At 40.5% G+C, this 12,900-nt stretch overlaps 1 protein-coding gene across 5 annotated transcripts in view; it reads left to right on the top strand.

Annotated features, from left to right (window-relative positions):
* Positions 1-12,900, top strand: part of RGS6 (regulator of G protein signaling 6) — a 594,402-nt gene that overhangs the window by 18,740 nt on the left and 562,762 nt on the right. For 4 of the 5 annotated variants that reach the window (XM_077750703.1, XM_077750707.1, XM_077750705.1 and 1 more), the window contains exon 1: positions 5,403-5,449. The exons of the other annotated variant lie outside the window; for it this stretch is intronic. The gene's annotated coding sequence lies outside the window, so the exon portion shown is untranslated. Of the gene's footprint in view, positions 1-5,402; positions 5,450-12,900 lie in introns of those variants that run through there. 5 annotated transcript variants of the gene reach the window in all.

Below are 12,900 nucleotides of genomic sequence, written 5' to 3'. Positions count from 1 at the left end.
AAAAATGCTGGGCATTCTATGACAGAAGCATCCCACAGGCTGTGGGGCCATCACAATCTGTCGGAGGAGGTACTTGAGAAGACATGACCACTGGCTGACCCTTGAGCTGGATCTGGGCAACTGGAGGCTTCTCCTCCCCTCACCTGGGCTTGGAATGTACATTCTGCCCACTGTTCCGGCACTAGGAGCTATTTCAAGGATGCAGCTTTGGGAGAGTAATGTGTTGTTGAGACCATCTGGACTGGATCTGTGGACTGGACCTTGTTGAGTCCTCAACATGAACTTTAAGATTCTGGCAGGTAGGTGTGGAGATCTACTCATCTTTTGGCTGCTCAAGATAAGCCTTGTATGTGAGGTTTCTTGCTTATTAAAATCGTCACCTAACAATCTGGAATGGCTGTCTCTTAGTCTCCTTGCCCTCCATTTACAGAGGACAATTTGCACCCCAATGCAAGTTTTTGTTCAAAAGCAGATTCCCTGGTCCCATCACTAGAAATTTCAACCAAGGTCTGAGGTGGAGTTCAAGAATCTTTGTCACTGAGTTTCCATAAATGCCCCAGGCAATACGGATACAGTGGCCTTCCATCTACCCCCTGAGAAAGACCCTTTTCTAAAATAACTAACCAGGAAATTAATTTTCTCTCATGATTTAACAAGTGGCAAAATTTATCCAGAATCTCTTTTCCTTTTATTGTCAAAGTGCAAAGTAATTCTTTAGTGCAAAGAATTCCTTAATTCTCAGGAAGAGAAAAGACTACATTAAGGGTGAGGAAAAGAAAATGTGGGAGTCTGAGGGAAAGTATCATCAGTTGTCAAGTGCCACATATTCTATTTCCATACGATTGAAAAGTCCCATTTCTTCTGCAAATTCATTGCCATGCACACATGCACCAAATGCACTGTCACCAACCAACCATATTTTCCCACCTTTGCCTGCCAGTGTAGTCATCGCAACTAAATTGCCAACTTGTTTTCAGTCTGTTCAATTTGTCACCCAGTTTGAGAGCTACACCAGGATCAATTCTATTACATACTTCCCTGCAACTCCTCCCTAGGTAATGAGATAATCAAAAGATTTAGGAGTTTTCCTATAAATGTATTTCATTTTATACTTTAGAGAGTTTTAGGAAAGATTCTTGTACACAGCATGGCTTAATAAGTAATTGCAGAGTGAATGAATGAAATGTTGTGCTATATCACATCATCGGATGTATTCACAAAATAGTAGAGCAAATCATAGTCAGTACAGCTACCAGTGTGCTGATTCTTAAAACCCACAGTGAACACTTTCCAAAGTGCAGAGGATGTTCTGTTATTTTATTTTTTTGTTTTTGCTTTTTGCTAAGGAGAGCAATTATACCTTGCTATGTTTTTAAAACTTTTATCTTACGTCATTTTAGATTACAAAAGAAGTTGCAAAAAATAGTTCCAAGAACTGCCTTACATTCTTCAAGTTGTTAACACTTCTGAATCTTCTGAGAGTAAGTTGCAGATATGATGCCTTCTTACCCTGTCATACATCAGTGTGTATTTTCTGCAAGCAAAGAAATTCCTAAATAACCACAGTGCAATCTCACATCAGGAAAATAACATTGATCCAATGGAATCTAATAAAATCCACTGAAATTTCACCAATGATGCCATTATTGTCATTTACAGGTCTTGGTCCCATTAAAGATCACCTGTTGCATTTAGTTGTCATGTCTCTTTCATGACTTTTAATCTACAACAATCTTTACTTTCATAGCCTTCACATTTTTGAAGGATACATGCCAGTTACTTGAATTTCTCTCAGTTTGCATTTGTCTTATGTTTCCTCATGACTTTTATATTCATGCAAAAGAAGTAGTGCTGTGTTCTTCTCACTATTCTACCAGGAGGCAACATGAGGTTGGATTTTTCCATTACTGGTTTTTATTTATGTTAATTTTTTGCCAGTTGATTAAGATGGTATTTCCCAAGTATTACAGCTGTAATGTTAATTAGTAAGCATGCTGTACTTGTTAATTAATAATTAATAGTATGTTGATGAGAATTAATGACTATTTTTAGGGACATACTTTGAGACTCTGTATCTCATTTCTCATCAAACTTTTAGTTACAAATTTTAGCATCCATTGATGATTTTGGCTTGTATCAATCATAATGATGGTTGTAAAATGGTGATTTCTTACATTCTATCTTTCTTTCTCCTATTAGTTAGTTGTATTCTACTAGTAGAGCTTTCCTTTCTCCTTATTTCTTTCTATCAGTACGGATTCATTGATTTCTATTTTACTTGAAGGTAACAACTTGCTGCTGTCATTATTTATTTTGATGCTTAAATTGTCTTAGATTTGGCCAGTGGAGACCCCTTTAGCTTCTATATTCTTTTGACATATCTCCATAACTCTTTAAATACCTTCTCATTTTCCTTGCACAACAAATTATTCTGGTTTTGCCCACTACACCATGGAGTCATAGTTCCTTTTGGTGAAGAATGGTATTTAAAAACCAAAGTCTGAGGGGAGCTTGGGTGGCTCAGTCAGTTAAACATCCGACTTCAGCTCAGGTCATGATCTCACGGTTCATGGGTTTGAGCCTCCCAATGGGCTCTGCACCGACAGCGTAGATTCTGTGTCTCCCGCTCTCTCTCTGCCCCTCCCCCACTCAGGCTCTGTTTCTCTTTCACAAAAATAAACAAAAACAAAAAACAAAGTCTGAGTATTAGGTGGGTTCATGGCTACTAGGGTACTATTGCATTTAGATTCTCTCAGTGGACAGAACTAGGAAACATATCAACACATATATGTAGATATTGATATATTTTTCTATCTTTTCATCCGTGTAAATTAGAAATCATTTCATACCATCTTTATTTATTTATTTATTNTCTATGAAGTTAATTATTTTTATCATTATATACATTTATAATATAAATGTATGTTACATTAAAATTATAATTATATATATTATAAAAATATATAGTATAATATATGTAAATTTACATTCCCTTTGAAAAATAGCCATTCTAATAGGTGTGAAGTGATATCTCATTGTGGTTTTAATTTGCATTTCCTTAACGATTAGTGATACTCAGCATTTCTTCAAGTACCTGTTGGCCCTCTGTATGTCTTCTTCAGAAAAAAGCCTATTCAATTTCCTCACCCATTTTTTAACCTGTTTTTGTTTTTCTATTGAGTTGCATGAATTCTTATACTTCTTATCAGGTATTAACTCCTTATCAGATAGATGGCTTGAAAATATTTTCTCCCATTCTGTAAGTTGCCTTTTCAATTTGCTGACTGTTCCCTTTGCTGTGCGGAAGCTATTTAGTTTGATGTAGTCACACTTGTTTATTTTTACTTTTGTTGCTTGTGTTTTTGGAATCATATCCAAAAAATTGTTGCCAAGATCAATGTCAAAGAGATTTTTTTCTGTTTTCTTCTAGTAGTTTTACAGTTGTGGGTCTTACATTTAAGTCTTTAACCCATTTGGAGTTAATTTTTGTGAGTTGTGTAAGATAGGGGTCGAGTTTCATTCTTTTGCGTGTGAATATCCAATTTTCCTAACATCAGTTAATTCTTGGCTCCCTTGTCAAATATTCATCAACTGTTTATGTGTGGGTTTATTTCTGGGCTCTCCATTGGTCTATGTGCCTATTTTTATACTAATACCATACAGTTTCGATTACTATAGCTTTGTAATATAGTTTGAAATTTGAAATCAGGTAGTGTCATGCTTTTAGCTTTTCTTTTCTTGCTCTAGACTGTTATGGCTATTTAGGGTCTTTTGTTGGCACCATATACAGTTGAGGATTTCTTTTCCTGTTTGTATAAAACATGCCATTGTATTTTTGACACAGATTATGTTGAATCTGTAAATAGCGTTGGGTAATATAGATACTTTAACAATATTAATTCTTCTAATCCATGAATGTGGGATATCTTTCCATTTATTTTTGTCTTCTTCACTTTCTTTCATCAATGTCTTGTAATTGTCAGTGTATGGATCTTTCATCTCCTTGGTTAAGTTTATTCCTAAGTATTTTGTTATTTTTGATGCTACTGTATCAAGGGAAGTACACAGTAAGACCTTTCTTCAGATGCACCTGGAGCTTACTGCTTATACTTCCAGATGGTGGTTTCCTCATGCCTGCCCCTCAAGAATCTGTTGATCTCAGAACTGCAGAGCTCCCCAAAAAACAAGAGCCCCTACTCACCACCCATCTCTCAGTAAGGAGCCTATTCTCTATGTGGGCCAAACAGCTCCACTAGGATGCTTATGCCAAGTAAACTTGGGCACAGAAAAGTTTCATATTTTAAGAAATGAAATAACTGGGGCCTCTATTGAAATTATATTTTACTCATTAGGTTAAGCGAGGTTTCCTTTGGCTGTAGGTTTTCTTCTAGGTTTTGGTCACTTTCGTGACTCAGCCCAAGGTAATACATATATCCGCTTGGGTACGTCCCCATTAAGTAGAAGGGTCTGAGAGCTGGGACTGTTATATCATCAATCTCTAGTGCTTAGCAGAGGGTCTATATCAGGGTAGGTGCTAATTATTGTTAATTGGATGAAAGAATGAATATGTCCATTCGTCAATATAGAATGGTGGGAAAGGAGGTATACTTTGGGAAGGAAACTTTAAAATTTCAATCTCTGGACTCACGCGGATGAAGACAGGTCATCCAAACATCTTTATAGATATTTTATTGCAAGTTTTTGTTTTCCCAGTCACACTATACAATTCAAGAATAAACCTTGAGTTCATTCTTGATAATAGTACATTGATATTGCACACCACTCCCATGGTGACCATCCAGCGCCAACACTGTAGTTCTATATTCACCTGCCGTTTCCTGAGCTTTTAACCAAATATCAAATTTCAAAGACCCCTCATTAAAGAATGTCTTCAGTTCAAGTTACCCTTTCTCATTTTCTTTCTTCAACCTTTTTCTTTTCCCCAAGAATATTTGCAGAGTTAATTTCTCTTGAAAATTCTTTCCTGGCGTTCCAGCTACGAATGATCATAAAATACTCCAAATACAGCATGTGGTGTGAATGCTGAATCGATAAAAATGACGAGGTTAGTCAATAATATCCCTGACGATCGCTGTGGCCCATTTTAATTTAGAGGGCGCCAGCTCCACGTCAGCGAGAGATTGAAAGCTACCGGGCAAACCACTCCGGACCAGGAATCCCTAAGACAACCCCTGACGCCGCTGAAGTTTCCAGACGCGGCCAGCTCTCGGGATTGACAGAAGGAGCCTCCGCATCGCTGAGCCAGTCTGCCAGGTTTCTCGGCGGCAGACAAAGTGCCAGGAATTTCTAGGCTTTCTCTTCCTCGGGCAAATCACAGCCTGCACCTTCTGAGGAGCTAGGAACAGGTGAGCCGAGAGNGGCGCAAGCTTGGCTTTAGGAGAAATTCAGAAGCCGGAGGGGGAGTCAGTGCAATTCTTTGGTTGCTAAGGTAATTGTAGTTGTGACAAAAACGGGCAAGAAGCAATTGGGGGAAAAGAGGTTTTAAAATGTGAGACCCCCCCCCCCATTCGTATGTGTTGATTTCATTTCATCTCCTGGGTGTGGATGCTGTCCATTTCAGATGCGTGACAGGTGTCGGGCTGTGTGTGTGTGTGTGTGTGTGCAGTTTGGGACTGTAGAGGCACGAGCTTACATAAGTGGTTAGGCAAGCTGGCGTGCGGACTTGTGTGGGATGGGTGCAGGTCTGCATATAAATCATGTTCCTGGGTTTCTGGGTGCGAAGCGCTCACTGACCGGGTCCAGCGAGCAGAGGGTACGTGCTCCTAGGTACTTGGGCACTTCCAGTCTTCCGATGTTGTGATCGCAGGTGGGGCACCTTTACCCCAGAAGCAGNTGTCTGTTCTTTGGGAACCGCGGCCGGAAAGAAAACGGTAGGTATTCGCTCTCAGAGGGCGACCACTGAACTGTTTGCGTGAAGAGATCGTGTTGACCGTCACCGTCAGGCTGTAAACGTGGCCCGGCGAGACAGAAAAAAGTGACCCAGAAAATTTAATTTTGTTCAGAATGAAAGATGCTGTATTTTATTATGTTTTTTAATTTGATGGAGTAGGAACGTGATTCCTTTCTTGTTGGGAGGAGTGGCATTTCTGTGTTACAAACTGAAGGTATTTTGGGGCTTGTTGTTGCTTTGGGATTGTTCCCTCGGCATTTATCAATGCTTAGAAGCTGGATCTGCAGGTAGTTTCTAATCAATACCTTTTAGCAGCCCCAAAGTAAAACTGCAAAAATAAGCAGTATTAGACAAAGCCCAGCAATGGACCCTTTTCTCACCAGAAGGAGATGAGAGATGGAAGACTGAGAACCAGGCTTCTAAGTGTCCGAATGGAGTTTCAGACGGAGCCCCAAGTTTGTGTACATTCTATCAAAAAGTGTGTGAAGGGACACTATTAGGTTTAGCTTCATATGTTAACAGCAAGTCTTCTATAGATCACTTTCCATAGGCAGATGGGTAATTATAGGGAGTGGGACCCGGGGATTGGAGAAACTTTCTGTGAGTTGTACCCTCTTTACATTATTTGTTCTTACTCTTATGAATTTATTAATTTTGCAATGGCTGAGACCGCTCTGTCAAAGAAAGCAAGCAGAGGACTGAGGGACATTGGAGGCACTTTGGAGATGCACTTCTGTAAGTGCAAGCTTGTGTGCTAAACAGGCAAATCCAAGATAAGAAGTTCTTTCTGAGTTCCCTGATACTACTGTCAAGCCAAATTGTTGCATAAGTATGGTGATCTTAGATACTATAAATGTTGAGGTATTATATATATAATATGTATGTATTCCCTCCCCCCTCCATAACTCATTCTTTCCTGAAAGCATCTGTAAATTCTAGAAATATCAGCTTTTGTGGGTATTTTGGTAGAAAAGGTGGCCACTAGGATTTCCTTTTTTGCTTTTTTAATTTTTTAATGTTTGTTTATTTTTGAGAGAGAGAGAGAGAGAGAAAGGGCAGGGGAGGGGCAGAGAGAGAAGGAGACACAGAATCCAAGCAGTCTCCAAGCTCCACACTGTCAGCACAGAGCCTGACGCAGGGCTCGAACCCACAAACCGTGAGATCATGACCTGAGCCAAAGTTGGATGCTTTACCAACTGAACTACCCAGGCACCCCAGTATTTCCTTTTCCATTGCTATCACATTGGTTAACTTTACTTCCCTGTCTCCTTTAAGAGACTTTAATTAACACTCAGTGAATTTATTTTGCCGAGAGTTTCAGTAAAACAGTGCTAGTTTGTCTTCAAGTGATAAATTTGTCTTATCAAGTGAAACATCACAGCATTGCTTTTGCGGCAGAAATGTCTTTTTAAATGAGACAATCCTTATTTACCTTTTTTTATGATTCACTGATTAAAAGTAACCAACAGATATTTTTTAAATGAGCAAACATTTCTTGAGAAAGAAAAAAAATTAAAGGGTATTGGGGACATGCGATTTGGCAGTAATTTTGGATGTCTTTTTGTCCACGGGGACAGAATTTTATGTGAAAGTAGGATCCTTCTGTTTCTTATTTCTCTGATATTCTCTCATGAATTTTATCCCCTGAACTCGAATTGCTGAACATTCTGTTTTGTGCTCAGGGTTAAACGTCAGGCTGATATGAGTAAGGAGCTATGTGTCACATTAACGTTTTTCTAAAGGGATGCTCTTAGAGATTTCGATAAATGTTTCCTTTAGCTTCACAGTTGGCTTAATTCGTAGTGCTTTGAATTTAGGAAAGCATTTAACCTCTTCATTTTCACTGCCAGCTAGAAGGAATATATTTCCTGAATTTCCTCTTCATTGTAACATATGGCATGATATAAATAATTACTACACACACAGTATCCTGCTGTATGGAGAGAAATGGAATTACAAAATAAAAGCTTCATGTTGAGTGATTTGGAGGTAACATTTCAAAGATAAGTTTTACTTTTCTTCCTTGATTACCAAAGTAATATATAGCTATTGAGAAAAATTCAGGAAAATACAAAGAAGAAAGATTTGTAATTCTCCCACAGACGGTAAACCACAGTTGATATTTCTGCATGCTGTATATTTCTCCAGATTTTATTCTGATGACATTTGTATTTTTTTAAACTTTTAATTTAAAAAATTTTAATTTTAGAGTGAGTGAGCGATTGCGTTGGGGGGGAGGGCAGAGTGAGAATCTTTTTTAAAAAACTTTTTTAATGTTTATTTTTGAGAGAGAGAAAGAAAGAGAAAGAGAGAGGCAGGGCACAAAGAGGGGAGGGGCAGAGAGAAGACGACACAGAACCTGAAGCAGGCTCCAAGCTCTGCACTGTCAGCACAGAGCCCAATGCAGAGCTTGAACCCATGAATCATGAGATCATGACTTAAGCTGGAGTTGAATGTTTAAACTGACTGAGCCACCCAGGTGCCCCAGAGTGAGAGAGAATCTTAAGTAGGCTATGTGCTCAGCATGGAGCCCAACATGGGGCTTTATCCCATGACCTTGGGATCATGACCTGAGCAAAAATCAGGAATTGGGATACCCAACCAACTGAGCCACACAGGTGCCCCCTATTCATTGTATTTTTATACTTCTCTCCTCCAGCCTCCCAAATTCTCAAATCTTGTAAATGGAACTTGCATATGCTAACAGTTTAGTAAATTACTGCCAGCTTATTAGATGATTTTGATAGGTGAGATTTAAATTTTTGTTAGTGGTTCTTGTTTTCAAAGAGAGTAGTTCCTCTGTTTTTCCATTTTCTTTGAAAAATGAATGTTCTTACTTTGGGTTGGTAATACTTGGGACTCCACATAAGATTTAGGGAGTAAAGCATCAAAAAAGAAATAGAACATTGGCCTTGTGTNGATAAATGCAACTTTTAGATTTAGTTAATAAACTAACATATTTGTTCTGACCTGCGATGAGGATGATAGCTGTTTGAAGAGGTCCTTTTCACACAGGTGGCTAGGGAGTCAACCCCAGAGTTTCTGATGTAGTGGGTGGGTCTGGGGTGGGGCCTGAGAATCGACATCTGTAGCAAGTGCCCAGATGCTGCTGCCAGCACCTGTGTGGAGACCACACCCAGAACTAGATGCTGTGCTCCTTCTGGGCAGAATCCCTGCCCTGTTTTCTTCTCCATCTGCCAGGTGCCCAGCCAGGAGGTTCTCAGGAAGCATTGGTTTTCTCCATGGGGGAAAACTTTCTCCAGGAGTCAAGACAAGAGAGATAATCATCCAGAATTTGGAACCATTATATCTGCAGTAAGAGTAATAATCAGTCATGAAACCCAGTTCTTCAAACTGTAAGTGCTTACAAGTAGGTAGTTACATGAACAGTAAACCTAATGAGTTACCTTAAATAACAGCTCAGAGTATCTGCTGGAAATGGTACAAACTGCAACATGTTTTTGGATGCTTATGAGTGCTTTAGTGTTGCCTTCCGGAGACCTATTGGAGACAATTCGTTGTCTACCACATATATATTCCACACAGTGTGNGTAGTACAGTGCTCATTAGAACATCGCAAAATGGGGACCTAAGCTTGGAGAAAACATTAACCTGCCTAAGCCCACAAAACTGATGAGTGGCAGCACCAGAAATCAGATCCAGGCCTGCCTGACAGGAAAGGGTGTTCTTTACCACCTTCCTCTGTGGACCCTGAGTGAATGCATTGGACAGGCCAGGAGCTCCCAGGGAGCTGAAACACCCCAGTTACAACTCCTGGTCACCCTTGTGTGGCTACTTTGTGACTAGAAAATCAATCCTTCTACTCAGGTGTTAGAAACATAGGGTGCAGGAAACCCTCCATTTTTATGGATGGAAACTTAAAATGTAACTATTTGAATTTGTAACTATTGGAAACCGCCAACCTGTTAAGTTTCTGCAGGGTAGAGTTCTCTTAGCCCTAGGATCTGCCCTACACAGGAAGCTGTTTTCTTGCCTGGGGTGATGCACGCCTCTAGCAAAGCTCTGGAGGTGAGCTGTGCCCCAGCCTGCTTGAGGAGGAACTAGGGTGGCCACCCTCACTCTGAAGTGCCTCAGGCACCTGTATTGCAGTCCCTGAGGCCTGGCCAGCCCAGAGCCCCAACAGAGACCCACGTGTGACCGTGACCGGTGGCTTACAGTAGTACAACAGGTAATTTAAAACCTCCTAGATTGTGTTTCTGAAACCTCAATTTCCTCATCCGTAAAACGGGAATAACAGAACGCCCCTTGAGTATGAGTAGCAGGGGAGAAAATGAGAACTTGCCTAGCATGCTGCACAGAGGAGGCACGGTGACCCAAGAAGGTGGACCCTGTTACACCAATTGTCTATTTTCTAATAATTTTGATTATGAGTTTTTGGTTTGCAGCCCTGAAAGTTTCCCAGTCATCTGAAACCTACCTGGGTGCAGGAGGACAAAGAGACCCTGGAAAGTGGTCACTCCCGATTGGTGGGTGGCAGTGTGAATTAGCAAGGAAACTGACATAGGAGCTAGTCCTGAGCAGCTGCAAGATAAATAGATCTCTCCATGGGGTAGCTGGGTGGCTCAGTCCGTTAAGCTATGCAGGGTTCACTCTTAATTTCAGCTCAGGTCATGATCTCACAGCAGAGCCTGCTTGGGATTCTCTCTCTCCTTTCCTCTCTGCCCCTCCCCTACTTGCACTCTCTCTTTCTCTCAAAATAAAAAAATCTCCATATTGTATCACCTGCCAGAATCTTAGGGGTTTTATAGCAGCCTTAATGGTGCTCAGGTATGTATTTAATCCAGATGGAGCTCAATAGCACCTTCTTCTCCCAGGGTTATGCCTTTGCAGGTAGCTCCCACTTTGGGAACGGTGGGCAGAGTAGACATTCCAAGGACAGGAGAGGAGATGAGGAGCCTCTGCCCAGATCCTCCTCCTGGGTCATCCGGTGGTCATGTCCTCTCAATGACCTCCTCCTAAGTGAAGTCTTTTGGGAAGTATTTCAGGGCAATGGTTTCCCCTTCTTCTGTTCCTGAGGATTTGCCTGTATCGGCATAGCATTTGAGGGACTCCCAAGTCCCTTGGTGAATTGTGCTCCAGAGTTCTAAGAGTGGATTTGAGAAGGTTCGTAGAAAACAGGTGGCCCAGATGCTAGGTGGAGATGGTGGGGTGGGAGGGATCTTCCTCTGCAGTAGCCAAAGATGTGTCTATTTCCTTGAGCCTAAAGGCCATTACTCATTAGCTAGAAGAGAAGTGAAAAAGAGATCTGATCTTGCTGCTACATGGCTGTCTGTCTCTTATGCCGGATTGTGACCGATACTCCAAGCAAGGCTGTTTTGTGGTTTTCTCTGTACTTCTGGGATCTCTTATAGTGTTTGGTGGGCTAGGAGTTCGGTGAAGGTTTGCTGAGTTACTGGCTTGTAGAGTGGCAGCTCCGGTGGCTGAAAATGGGAGGGAGGAGGACCTAGTGCTGATAAGGTCTGATAAGACTTTTTAAAAGTATTTATTTATTTATTTATTTATTTATTTATTTAGAGAATGAGTGGAGGAGGGGCAGAAAGAGAGGGAGAGAGAGACTTCCAAGCAGGCTCTGTGCTGTCAGTGTAGAGCCCGATGCAAGGCTTGATCTCACAAACCGTGAGATCATGCTCTGAGCTGAGATAAAGAGCCCAATGCTTAACCGCTTAACCGACTGAGCCACCCAGGTATCCCTGTTTGTTTGTTTTTAACCATGATTTTATCCTTTACCCAGCACAAGGCCACACACATAGTCAGTGCTTGAGAAAGCACTTGTTTGTTTCCTAAATCAACAGTTGCCAAGCCTACAAAGCTGGAGATCTGTCACAAAAGAGTGAACAGATATTATTCAGCACTTGTAAAGCTTTTTTGGAGATCACAGCCTTTTAAAAAGAATTAGGTGTTATTACTCCCATTTTATAGATGAGAAGACTAAGGCTGAAGAAGAGGTTTAGCCATGAGCTGTATGCCAGGTAGTTATTGAGTAGAGAGAAACTGAGGGATTTAGATTTAAATCTGATCTGACCACAACGTCTCAAGTCTCTCTGATATATCACAAAGTGGGGGATAGACAGAGACCCTACCCTTGAGATCCCTTCAGTTGTCTTGGAGAGATACTAGAAATAAATAGAAAATTAACAATGAAGGATGTTCAATGACAGCTTAGGGAAGAATGCATGGAGTTTTTTATAAGTCAGATTAGGTAGCAAATAGATGACAAAGCCAGTAAGTACGGTTCAGTGTGGAGAGAGGACATGGTATGATCAGACCTGGCAGAGACCGGCTTTGAGAAAATGGTAGAAATTTCAGAGGCGAAGAGAAGGACAGCAGCAAGCTTTGCAGGTGGAGGTATTGATAATGGGTTAGTAAAGCAATTATTGTTTGCTTTAGAGTAAGAACCCATGTTCTTAAAACATGGGGCCCTCTGACCCATTTTTGATAGAAACATGGGTACCAAATTCGTGGGTACCAGAGTTTTTGCTAAAAACAAAATAAACCACCCATGTATGAGGATGAATGATCCTGAACCCCAGGGTTGGGAAGCATTAGGGACAGGTGAGGACCATGTTAAAGCAAAGTGTATGTGCTTCTCAGAAAGCCCATTTGTTGCCCTCCATTTTTAATCATTAGCAACTAATTTTAATTAGAAAAATTTTATATCGATGTACATTGCTCAATCCAAGCATGACACTTGTTTGAGCTGGCTTTGTTTGTTATGTTTGTGACCTCTCTAGAAGAAAGACAACTTTAAAAAAAATGTCCAATGTCTTTTTCTCTTAAGCCACTATGTAAGTGCTGCTGTGTTCAGATTCCAAACCAAGCAGGAAGATGCCATTATATTATTTTGCTGACCATACATCCTAAAACAAAGACTGATTCAGCAGCTGGTGAAAATAGAAAGGATGCATTCACAAATAATAAATTTATTGATTATACTTTAGAATTTTTTTTTTTTTTTTTTTTTTTTTGGG

The sequence above is a fragment of the Crocuta crocuta genome, unplaced genomic scaffold, assembly GCF_008692635.1.
Source record: "Crocuta crocuta isolate KB4526 unplaced genomic scaffold, BGI_CrCroc_1.0 scaffold186, whole genome shotgun sequence".
Classification (NCBI taxonomy): Eukaryota; Metazoa; Chordata; class Mammalia; order Carnivora; family Hyaenidae; genus Crocuta; species Crocuta crocuta.
The sequence above is the reverse complement of the archived record's forward strand: the minus strand, read 5'-3'. Positions and strand labels throughout refer to the sequence as shown.